This window comes from Drosophila biarmipes, unplaced genomic scaffold (genome assembly GCF_025231255.1).
Source record: "Drosophila biarmipes strain raj3 unplaced genomic scaffold, RU_DBia_V1.1 ptg000035l, whole genome shotgun sequence".
Lineage (NCBI taxonomy): Eukaryota > Metazoa > Arthropoda > Insecta > Diptera > Drosophilidae > Drosophila > Drosophila biarmipes.
Genome location: NW_026114547.1, coordinates 7,156 through 20,000, shown reverse-complemented (window position 1 = coordinate 20,000; position 12,845 = coordinate 7,156). Strand labels below are relative to the sequence as shown.

Here is a 12,845-nt window from a genome sequence, read left to right as displayed (position 1 = left end):
TGACCATCCTATAGTAGTTTTTGGACACGCTGTCTCCCATTCGGGTATATTCAATTTACTTTGCCACTCACCCATATAGTGTTCTCTTATATAATAAGACAACGCACTTTTATATTCATTATATGGATATATTGCCTTCCTCATATTTGCCACACCACCTATAGTAGTTTTTGGACACGCTGTCTCCCATTCGGGTATATTCAATTTACTTTGCCACTCACCCATATAGTGTTCTCTTATATAATAAGAAAACGCACTTTTATTTTCATTATATGGATATATTGCCTTCCTCATATTTGCCACACCACCTATAGTAGTTTTTGGACACGCTGTCTCCCATTCGGGTATATTCAATTTACTTTGCCACTCACCCATATAGTGTTCTCTTATATAATAAGAAAACGCACTTTTATTTTCATTATATGGATATATTGCCTTCCTCATATTTGCCACACCACCTATAGTAGTTTTTGGACACGCTGTCTCCCATTCGGGTATATTCAATTCTCTTTGCCACTCACCCTTATAGTATTCTCTTATTTAATAAGAATACTAAAATACTTCTCATATTATAGATGTAATCTATTAACTTCTCAATATCCATACGGTTTATGTATGGTATTGACAAAATCCTATGCATTTGCATAAGATTTATTTTGCCACAATTTATAGTACTAGTGCCGCCCTCACTAGGTATAAATATCTCATTTCGCTAGTAGTGTATGGGCAAATTCTACTAGCTATTCTCATAAATATGTCACTTATATGCCATATCTATACAATTCATGCACTTTTATATGTATATTTGCTATATTATACATTATTATGCCTTATAGGTATTATACCTATAAGCCACATCCATACGATTGCTTAATATAAATATATGTATAATTTTTTATACATATTTTTTTTTTATTTATGTATGGTTTTTTATTCATATCCATATACTGTATTCACTTTTATATGGATATGATTGGCGTTTTATATAGTATTGACAAAATCATAAGTTTGACCAATACGAGGAGAGGTCCGCCAACGACCACCTCCCTATAGGTGTTTTTGGACACGCTGTCTCCCATTCGACTGCTTACTATACTAGGGGCTACCCGCTCCGTATGATATTCTCTCATATAACAAGAGAATGCAAGAAATATTCGTATTTTATGAATATAATCCATTTATTTTTCAATATCCATACGTTTTACTTAGTTTTTTGTACGGTATTGACAAAATCCTATGCATTTGCATAAGATTTATTTTGCCACAATTTATAGTACTAGTGCCGCCCTCACTAGGTATAAATATCTCATTTCGCTAGTAGTGTATGGGGAAATTCTACTAGCTATTCTCATAAATATGTCACTTATATGCCATATCTATACAATTCATGCACTTTTATATGTATATTTGCTATATTATACATTATTATGCCTTATAGGTATTATACCTATAAGCCACATCCATACGATTGCTTAATATAAATATATGTATAATTTTTTATACATATTTTTTTTTTATTTTTGTATGGTTTTTTATTCATATCCATATACTGTATTCAATTTTATATGGATATGATTGGCGTTTTATATAGTATTGACAAAATCATAAGTTTGACCAATACGAGGAGAGGTCCGCCAACGACCACCTCCCTATAGGTGTTTTTGGACACGCTGTCTCCCATTCGACTGCTTACTATACTAGGGGCTACCCGCTCCGTATGATATTCTCTCATATAACAAGAGAATGCAAGAAATATTCGTATTTTATGAATATAATCCATTTATTTTTCAATATCCATACGTTTTACTTAGTTTTTTGTACGGTATTGACAAAATCCTATGCATTTGCATAAGATTTATTTTGCCACAATTTATAGTACTAGTGCCGCCCTCACTAGGTATAAATATCTCATTTCGCTAGTAGTGTATGGGCAAATTCTACTAGCTATTCTCATAAATATGTCACTTATATGCCATATCTATACAATTCATGCACTTTTATATGTATATTTGCTATATTATACATTATTATGCCTTATAGGTATTATACCTATAAGCCACATCCATACGATTGCTTAATATAAATATATGTATAATTTTTTATACATATTTTTTTTTATTTATGTATGGTTTTTTATTCATATCCATATACTGTATTCACTTTTATATGGATATGATTGGCGTTTTATATAGTATTGACAAAATCATAAGTTTGACCAATACGAGGAGAGGTCCGCCAACGACCACCTCCCTATAGGTGTTTTTGGACACGCTGTCTCCCATTCGACTGCTTACTATACTAGGGGCTACCCGCTCCGTATGATATTCTCTCATATAACAAGAGAATGCAAGAAATATTCGTATTTTATGAATATAATCCATTTATTTTTCAATATCCATACGTTTTACTTAGTTTTTTGTACGGTATTGACAAAATCCTATGCATTTGCATAAGATTTATTTTGCCACAATTTATAGTACTAGTGCCGCCCTCACTAGGTATAAATATCTCATTTCGCTAGTAGTGTATGGGCAAATTCTACTAGCTATTCTCATAAATATGTCACTTATATGCCATATCTATACAATTCATGCACTTTTATATGTATATTTGCTATATTATACATTATTATGCCTTATAGGTATTATACCTATAAGCCACATCCATACGATTGCTTAATATAAATATATGTATAATTTTTTATACATATTTTTTTTTATTTATGTATGGTTTTTTATTCATATCCATATACTGTATTCACTTTTATATGGATATGATTGGCGTTTTATATAGTATTGACAAAATCATAAGTTTGACCAATACGAGGAGAGGTCCGCCAACGACCACCTCCCTATAGGTGTTTTTGGACACGCTGTCTCCCATTCGACTGCTTACTATACTAGGGGCTGCCCGCTCCGTATGATATTCTCTCGTATAACAAGAGAATGCAAGAAATATTCGTATTTTATGAATATAATCCATTTATTTTTCAATATCCATACGTTTTACTTAGTTTTTTGTACGGTATTGACAAAATCCTATGCATTTGCATAAGATTTATTTTGCCACAATTTATAGTACTAGTGCCGCCCTCACTAGGTATAAATATCTCATTTCGCTAGTAGTGTATGGGCAAATTCTACTAGCTATTCTCATAAATGCCTTCTTTATGCCATATCTATACAATTTATGCACTTTTATATGTATATTTGCTAATATTATACATTATTATGCCTTATAGGTATTATACCTATAAGCCATATACATACGATTTCATTTTTTTATTTATATATGGTTTTGTATTTATAACCATATACCGTATTTACTTTTATAAGGATATGATTGGCGTTTTATATAGTATTGACAAAATTATAAGTTTGACAAACACTTTTTTAAGTCTTTTAGTTAAAATTGTCATTTTTAATTGACTATCTAAACACTAGATATATTTGCACATGGAGCAAAGAGTATAAAAATTGGTCGCGTCACTAATAATATCGCGATACATTTTTACTACCATCAAAATACCACATACGTTTATATGTCCTCTTTATTTAATTTGGTTTCTAAACCTCAGGAATAGTTTTAATTATATGTGCGCTCTAAGTTGAATGAATTTCTTGAATCTCTTTACTTGAATTTCTAAGACTTAAAAATATTTATAAATAGATGTCCTATTGCATAATATTTTTTTATCGCTTCACTTATAAAATAACGATCCTGCCTTTCTACCTTTGAATAAACATTCATATAAACATGGAGAAAAAAACGTTCGCGTCACTAACAGTATGTGACGATAAAATTTTGCTAACATTAAAAGGAACATATTTTTATATGTCAACTCTTAGTTGAATTGGTCTATTGCTTAAGATTCTAGACCTTAGGAATATTTTTATATTATATGTTTGCCAATCTTCGCGTCACTAAAAAGATGACGATTCATATTGTTATTATTAGATGGTCGAGTTGTACTTATATTGATATGTTAATCAAATTGGTCTCTTACTTGAAAATCTAGACCTTAGGAATATTTTTATATTATATGTTTGCCAATCTTCGCGTCACTAATAAGATGACGATTCATATTATTATTAGATGGTCGAGTTGTACTTATATTGATATGTTAATCAAATTGGTCTCTTACTTGAAAATCTAGACCTTAGGAATATTTTTATATTATATGTTTGCCAATCTTCGCGTCACTAATAAGATGACGATTCATATTATTATTAGATGGTCGAGTTGTACTTATATTGATATGTTAATCAAATTGGTCTCTTACTTGAAAATCTAGACCTTAGGAATATTTTTATATTATATGTTTGCCAATCTTCGCGTCACTAATAAGATGACGATTCATATTGTTATTATTAGATGGTCGAGTTGTACTTATATTGATATGTTAATCAAATTGGTCTCTTACTTAAAAATCTAGACCTTAGGAATATTTTTATATTATATGTTTGCCAATCTTCGCGTCACTAATAAGATGACGATTCATATTGTTATTATTAGATGGTCGAGTTGTACTTATATTGATATGTTAATCAAATTGGTCTCTTACTTGAAAATCTAGACCTTAGGAATATTTTTATATTATATGTTTGCCAATCTTCGCGTCACTAATAAGATGACGATTCATATTGTTATTATTAGATGGTCGAGTTGTACTTATATTGATATGTTAATCAAATTGGTCTCTTACTTGAAAATCTAGACCTTAGGAATGTAATATATAAAGGATTAAAAATTCGCCACAAAGCCAAGCAAACAATCAATGCATACAAATAGATTGTTGGTTGAACTTTATATAAGAAGTTCAACACAACAAATAAATTATGCAATTTTATTATCGAATCATCAAGCAAAGGATAAGCTTCAGTGGATCGCAGTATGGCAGCTGCTCAACCACTTACAACACCTTGCCTGTTACAAAAGTCGTTTACAATTGATTCTAGGCTTTGTCATTGTATTAAATAATGCTTTTATATGTAACTAGCGCGGCATCAGGTGATCAAAGATCCTCCCAATTTACTATGTTACAAATTACATTGGCATCACATCCATTGTCGTTTAAAAAGTAAATTATAAACTTTAAATGGTTTAGAAGCCATACAATGCAAATTGCCCCTTATTTATCATTGCAGTCCAGCACGGATACGACCTTAGAGGCGTTCAGGCATAATCCAACGGACGTAGCGTCATACCACTGTTCGCTCGAACAAGTATTGTGCCATTGGTCCGTACCTGCGGTTCCTCTCGTACTACGCAGGAATGCTGTCGCAACAACGTTTTGTCATTAGTAGGGTAAAACTAACCTGTCTCACGACGGTCTAAACCCAGCTCACGTTCCCTTGCATGGGTGAACAATCCAACGCTTGGTGAATTTTGCTTCACAATGATAGGAAGAGCCGACATCGAAGGATCAAAAAGCGACGTCGCTATGAACGCTTGGCCGCCACAAGCCAGTTATCCCTATGGTAACTTTTCTGACACCTCTTGTTAAAAACTCTTTAAACCAAAAGGATCGATAGGCCGAGCTTTTGCTGTCCCTGTGTGTACTGAACACCGAGATCAAGTCAGCATTTGCCCTTTTGCTCTATGTGTGGTTTCTGTCCGCACTGAGCTGGCCTTGGGACACCTCCGTTATTATTTGAGAGATGTACCGCCCCAGTCAAACTCCCTACCTGGCAATGTCCTTGAATTGGATCATACCTGAGTAATTGGAGTTATACCAAATTTTCAAATCAAAAATACATAAATGCACCGTTTTATTAAAGAATTTGTTTGCGAATATATAACAAACTCGTGATACTTTGATCAAGAAGCTTGCATCAAAACCCAATACCATAAGATATAATAAATATATCCGTATAATGGCTAGGAAATGATACACGTTCCATTTAATCAAGTAAGTAAGGAAACAATAAGAGTAGTGGTATTTCATTGGCGATACCAAACCGAGGTCTAATATCTCCCACTTATTCTACACCTCTTATGTCTCCTTACACTGCCAGATTAGAGTCAAGCTCAAAAGGGTCTTCTTTCCCCGCTAATTATTCCAAGCCCGTTCCCTTGGCTGTGGTTTCGCTAGATAGTAGATAGGGACAGTAGGAATCTCGTTAATCCATTCATGCGCGTCACTAATTAGATGACGAGGCATTTGGCTACCTTAAGAGAGTCATAGTTACTCCCGCCGTTGACCCGCGCTTACTTGAATTTCTTCACTTTGACATTCAGAGCACTGGGCAGAAATCACATTGTGTCAACACCCGCTAGGGCCATCACAATGCTTTGTTTTAATTAGACAGTCGGATTCCCCAAGTCCGTGCCAGTTCTGAATTGATTGTTAATTGATAATCGTTATAATTAATAAGAACTAATTGGTTTAACCCAATTAGTATTCTTAAAAATTTTAGCAAGAAAGTTCCACAATTGGCTACGTAACTAAACTATCCGGGGAACAAGTAACTAACATAAATGCTAGAAACTCTATTTACCCAGAACGAGCACATAAACCATGTTATTGTTTCCCAATCAAGCCCGACTATCTCAATCTTCAGAGCCAATCCTTATCCCGAAGTTACGGATCTAATTTGCCGACTTCCCTTACCTACATTATTCTATCGACTAGAGACTCTTCACCTTGGAGACCAGCTGCGGATATTGGTACGGCCTGTTGAGAAGTTTGCGTGTCCCCACCATAAATTTTCAAGGTCCGAGGAGAAAATATCGACACAACAGTATATGTCATGCTCTTCTAGCCCATCTACCATATCTCTCTGCGAAAGACTTCCATGGTAGTACGGCTATAAAACAGAAAAGAAAACTCTTCCGATATCTCTCGACGGCTTCTTTATGGTCGTTCCTGTTGCCAGGATGAGCACGAGGCCCATATTTAATAACAAACGGATACTCAACAGGTTACGGAATTGGAACCGTATTCCCTTTCGTTCAAAATTATTCAAGTATATTAATTTAGCTAGATTTTATATAATATATATATTTGTTTGGCATTTGTATTTTACTTGAAAATTTTCGGCTTTCGCCTTGAACTTAGGACCGACTAACTCGTGATCAACCACTGTTCACACGAAACCCTTCTCCACTTCAGTCCTCCAAGGTCTCATTCGATTATTTGCTACTACCACCAAGATCTGTACCAATGGCAGCTCCATGCAGGCTTACGCCAAACACTTCTACGCATACCATTGTACCTTCCTACTCACTAAAGTTTCAAAATTTATATTACAAGTAATATAAATCATCTACTTTAGCGGTAATGTATAGGTATACAACTTAAGCGCCATCCATTTTAAGGGCTAGTTGCTTCGGCAGGTGAGTTGTTACACACTCCTTAGCGGATTTCGACTTCCATGATCACCGTCCTGCTGTTTTAAGCAACCAACGCCTTTCATGGTATCTGCATGAGTTGTTAATTTGGGCACCGTAACATTACGTTTGGTTCATCCCACAGCGCCAGTTCTGCTTACCAAAAGTGGCCCACTGGGCACATTATATCATAACCTTGAACTTCATATCAAGAAAGTTAAGGTTCTTACCCATTTAAAGTTTGAGAATAGGTTAAGATCGTTTCGACCCTAAGGCCTCTAATCATTCGCTTTACCAGATAAGATTATTTTATATAATATTAAAATGCACCAGCTATCCTGAGGGAAACTTCGGAAGGAACCAGCTACTAGATGGTTCGATTGGTCTTTCGCCCCTATACTCAATTCTGACAATCGATTTGCACGTCAGAACTGTTTCGGTCTTCCATCAGGGTTTCCCCTGACTTCAACCTGATCAAGTATAGTTCACCATCTTTCGGGTCACAGCATATATGCTCAAGGTACGTTCCAGTTAGAGGCATAAATAATATAAATATCATTATACATAACTATATAGAACGCCCCGGGATTGTGTTAATTAGCTATAAATAGTTAAAAAACTAATCCCATTATTAGTCAAGTTAATTACGCTATTAGGTTTATATCCCAATAACTTGCACATATGTTAGACTCCTTGGTCCGTGTTTCAAGACGGGTCCCGAAGGTATCCTGAATCTTTCGCATTGTTAATCCTACAAGTGCATATAATAAACACAAAAATCAATGATAATTATGCCATTATATAATTCCGAAAAATTAACGCACTGTATTCATATAAATCTATCAGCACTTTATCAAATTAATAACATTTATTCTGTGTTAAAATGCAAGCAAATTAATTTGAATAAACTATAAGTTATATTTTATGATAAATTTGGTATGCTAATAGATTACAATGTCCTTATATGGAAAAAATGCACACTATTATCATAATATTGTTTAAATATTACAATTCTAATGATGAATTTTCCATAACGGATATTCAGGTTCATCGGGCTTAACCTCTAAGCAGTTTCACGTACTGTTTAACTCTCTATTCAGAGTTCTTTTCAACTTTCCCTCACGGTACTTGTTTACTATCGGTCTCATGGTTATATTTAGTTTTAGATGGAGTTTACCACCCACTTAGTGCTGCACTATCAAGCAACACGACTCTTTGGAAACATCATCTAGTAATCATTAACGTTATACGGGCCTGGCACCCTCTATGGGTAAATGGCCTCATTTAAGAAGGACTTAAATCGTTAATTTCTCATACTAGAATATTGACGCTCCATACACTGCATCTCACATTTGCCATATAGACAAAGTGACTTAGTGCTGAACTGATTTCTTTTCGCTCGCCGCTACTAAGAAAATCCTTGTTAGTTTCTTTTCCTCCCCTAATTAATATGCTTAAATTCAGGGGGTAGTCCCATATGAGTTGAGGTTGTGTATAACTTTTATATGCAATTAATTCTTTATATATAATGATAAAACATTTTATTAAATTCGTTATATTAATAATATCTGTATATAAATGGCATTTGTTTGATTTAACGAATCAACGAAGAACAATAATATTGTCAACGGTTTTCTATTTTCTAATCATTAATAAGAGACAATTCTAGATAAATTTTTATGCTAGACATTTCTCAGTATCATTTGATTGAAAAAGAAAATATTTCTCTTCGTTTTTCACATTCAAATTATTTACTAATGTGAGATAATGTTTTTCATATATTTTTTAATATTATGAATAAAATAATTAAATTATTATTATCCAATAATATACCATATGCTTATAAAATTTCATTATAAAATTTGTATAAGCAACTTAATTAGCATAGTCTTACAACCCTCAACCATATGTAGTCCAAGCAGCACTATAAAATTAATTAAAGTACATAACAGCATGGACTGCGATATGCGTTCAAAATGTCGATGTTCATGTGTCCTGCAGTTCACACGATGACGCACAGTTTGCTGCGTTCTTCATCGACCCATGAGCCGAGTGATCCACCGCTTAGAGTTTTATAAATTGGTTTCTTAATTTTGTCAAATATGTTTTTATTGAAAGAAATTAAAAATACACCATTTTACTGGCATATATCAATTCCTTCAATAAATTTATTTTTATACCTAAAACGAATGCTGCGAAATGTCTTAGTTTTATATAACCAATATATATCAAAGTATTTCTTTTTAAATTGCATTTATTGTAAATAAATATATATATATATATATTAATACTTTTTTAGCGATATAAATTGAAATTTATATAAAACATTAACCTGTATAAAACCAGGTACAACATTGTACATTTTAGGTTGTTGCATTATCCAATGTATGCGCATAACTGAGATGAACAATACATATCGCAACGCGTGTATATTATGGTCCATATACACACAGTATTTTAATTGTGTTTATATACAATAATAATTTAATATTATTATTTTAATAATTCGATTTGCTTGTTCGAATTTTTATTTGTTTGTTTTGGCTGCTTATTATTTCTCTCATATGTATTAAATACAATATATAATTTTAATATTTGCATTATTTCGATTTGCTTGTTCGAAATTTCATTTGATCTATATTAGATCATATACATTTTGGCAATTCATATTTTATTTGTATTACTATAATGTATTTATTATAATATAAACAAATATTTTATTAACGGTAAGGATATACAATAATAATTTAATATTATTATTTTAATAATTCGATTTGCTTGTTCGAATTTTTATTTGTTTGCTTTGGCTGCTTATTATTTCTCTCATATGTATTAAATACAATATATAATTTTAATATTTGCATTATTTCGATTTGCTTGTTCGAAATTTTATTTGATCTATATTAGATCTCATATACATTTTGGCAATTCATATTTTATTTGTATTATTATAATGTATTTATTATAATATAAACAAATATTTTATTAACGGTAAGGATATACAATAATAATTTAATATTATTATTTTAATAATTCGATTTGCTTGTTCGAATTTTTATTTGTTTGCTTTGGCTGCTTATTAATTTCTCTCATATGTATTAAATACAATATATAATTTTAATATTTGCATTATTTCGATTTGCTTGTTCGAAATTTCATTTGATCTATAATAGATCTCATATACATTTTGGCAATTCATATTTTATTTGTAATACTATAATGTATTTATTATAATATAAACAAATATTTTATTAACGGTAAGGATATTAAAACATTAATGATCCTTCCGCAGGTTCACCTACGGAAACCTTGTTACGACTTTTACTTCCTCTAAATAATCAAGTTCGGTCAACTTTTGCGAAACAACCGTAACACGCAAGGCGTCACAGTGATCACGTCCGGAGACCTCACTAAATAATTCAATCGGTAGTAGCGACGGGCGGTGTGTACAAAGGGCAGGGACGTAATCAATGCGAGTTAATGACTCACACTTACTGGGAATTCCAAGTTCATGTGAACAGTTTCAGTTCACAATCCCAAGCATGAAAGTGGTTCAGCGGTTTACCCGGACCTCTCGGTCTAGGAAATACACGTTGATACTTTCATTGTAGCGCGCGTGCAGCCCAGGACATCTAAGGGCATCACAGACCTGTTATTGCTCAATCTCATTATTGCTAGACGCAATTTGTCCATTTAAGAAGCTAGTGTCCTTATAATGGGACAAACCAACAGGTACGGCTCCACTTATATAAACACATTCAAACACAATAAACATTTTACTGCCACCATGAATGAAGGCTATATAAGCTTCAACACCATAATCCTGAAGATATCTATTTAATATATTTGAGTCTCGTTCGTTATCGGAATTAACCAGACAAATCACTCCACGAACTAAGAACGGCCATGCACCACCACCCATAGATTCGAGAAAGAGCTATCAATCTGTCTTACACACTTATGTTCGGACCTGGTAAGTTTTCCCGTGTTGAGTCAAATTAAGCCGCAGGCTCCACTCCTGGTGGTGCCCTTCCGTCAATTCCTTTAAGTTTCAGCTTTGCAACCATACTTCCCCCGGAGCCCAAAAGCTTTGGTTTCCCGGGAAGCGACTGAGAGAGCCATAAAAGTAGCTACACCCAATTGCTAGCTGGCATCGTTTATGGTTAGAACTAGGGCGGTATCTGATCGCCTTCGAACCTCTAACTTTCGTTCTTGATTAATGAAAACATCTTTGGCAAATGCTTTCGCTTAAGTTAGTCTTACGACGGTCCAAGAATTTCACCTCTCGCGTCGTAATACTAATGCCCCCAAACTGCTTCTATTAATCATTACCTCTTGATCTGAAAACCAATGAAAGCAGAACAGAGGTCTTATTTCATTATCCCATGCACAGAATATTCAGGCATTTGAAGCCTGCTTTAAGCACTCTAATTTGTTCAAAGTAATTGTACCGGCCCACAATAACACTCGTTTAAGAGCACTAATGCAGGTTTTTAAATAGGAGGAACATATGAAAAAATACAAGTATCTAAGCACATGTAAGAACTCCACCGGTAATACGCTTACATACATAAAGGTATAGTACTAACCACAATTGTAAGTTGTACTACCCGTATGAAGCACAAGTTCAACTACGAACGTTTTAACCGCAACAACTTTAATATACGCTATTGGAGCTGGAATTACCGCGGCTGCTGGCACCAGACTTGCCCTCCAATTGGTCCTTGTTAAAGGATTTAAAGTGTACTCATTCCAATTACAGGGCCTCGGATATGAGTCCTGTATTGTTATTTTTCGTCACTACCTCCCCGAGCTGGGAGTGGGTAATTTACGCGCCTGCTGCCTTCCTTAGATGTGGTAGCCGTTTCTCAGGCTCCCTCTCCGGAATCGAACCCTGATTCCCCGTTACCCGTTGCAACCATGGTAGTCCTAGATACTACCATCAAAAGTTGATAGGGCAGACATTTGAAAGATCTGTCGTCGGTACAAGACCATACGATCTGCATGTTATCTAGAGTTCAACCAATATAACGATCTTGCGATCGCTTGGTTTTAGCCTAATAAAAGCACATGTTCCATAAGGTTCATGTTTTAATTGCATGTATTAGCTCTAGAATTACCACAGTTATCCAAGTAACTGTTAACGATCTAAGGAACCATAACTGATATAATGAGCCTTTTGCGGTTTCACTTTTAATTCGTGTGTACTTAGACATGCATGGCTTAATCTTTGAGACAAGCATATAACTACTGGCAGGATCAACCAGAATAATGTTTTTATTCATATTTCATTCATATTTTTTGAATAGAAATTAGCAATATATATGTTGTTATAGATTTTATTTCTATCGAATACGGCCATTTTTATATAGCATTCGTATACGTTTGTTTTCCAATTTATACTTGTTTCGCCACTAATAATAACAAGTTTTTATTGATGTCAAAAAGAATCATATTCTTTATAAACACAATATTTATTTTTCATATATTTTCTTTATATATGCACATTTCAT

At 33.6% G+C, this 12,845-nt stretch overlaps 3 non-coding genes across 3 annotated transcripts; all 3 read right to left on the bottom strand.

The window, feature by feature from the left end:
- Nucleotides 1-4,852: 4,852 nt before the first annotated feature.
- LOC127012234 (large subunit ribosomal RNA) lies at nt 4,853-8,823 on the bottom strand. Its single transcript, XR_007765747.1, has one exon. It is a non-coding gene; the product is annotated as a large subunit ribosomal RNA (ribosomal RNA).
- Nucleotides 8,824-9,225: 402 nt separating this feature from the next.
- LOC127012230 (5.8S ribosomal RNA) lies at nt 9,226-9,404 on the bottom strand. Its single transcript, XR_007765743.1, has one exon. It is a non-coding gene; the product is annotated as a 5.8S ribosomal RNA (ribosomal RNA).
- A 1,203-nt stretch (nt 9,405-10,607) lies between these two features.
- On the bottom strand, nt 10,608-12,602 carry LOC127012232 (small subunit ribosomal RNA). The gene has a single exon (XR_007765745.1). It is a non-coding gene; the product is annotated as a small subunit ribosomal RNA (ribosomal RNA).
- Between the last annotated feature and the right edge of the window lie 243 nt (nt 12,603-12,845).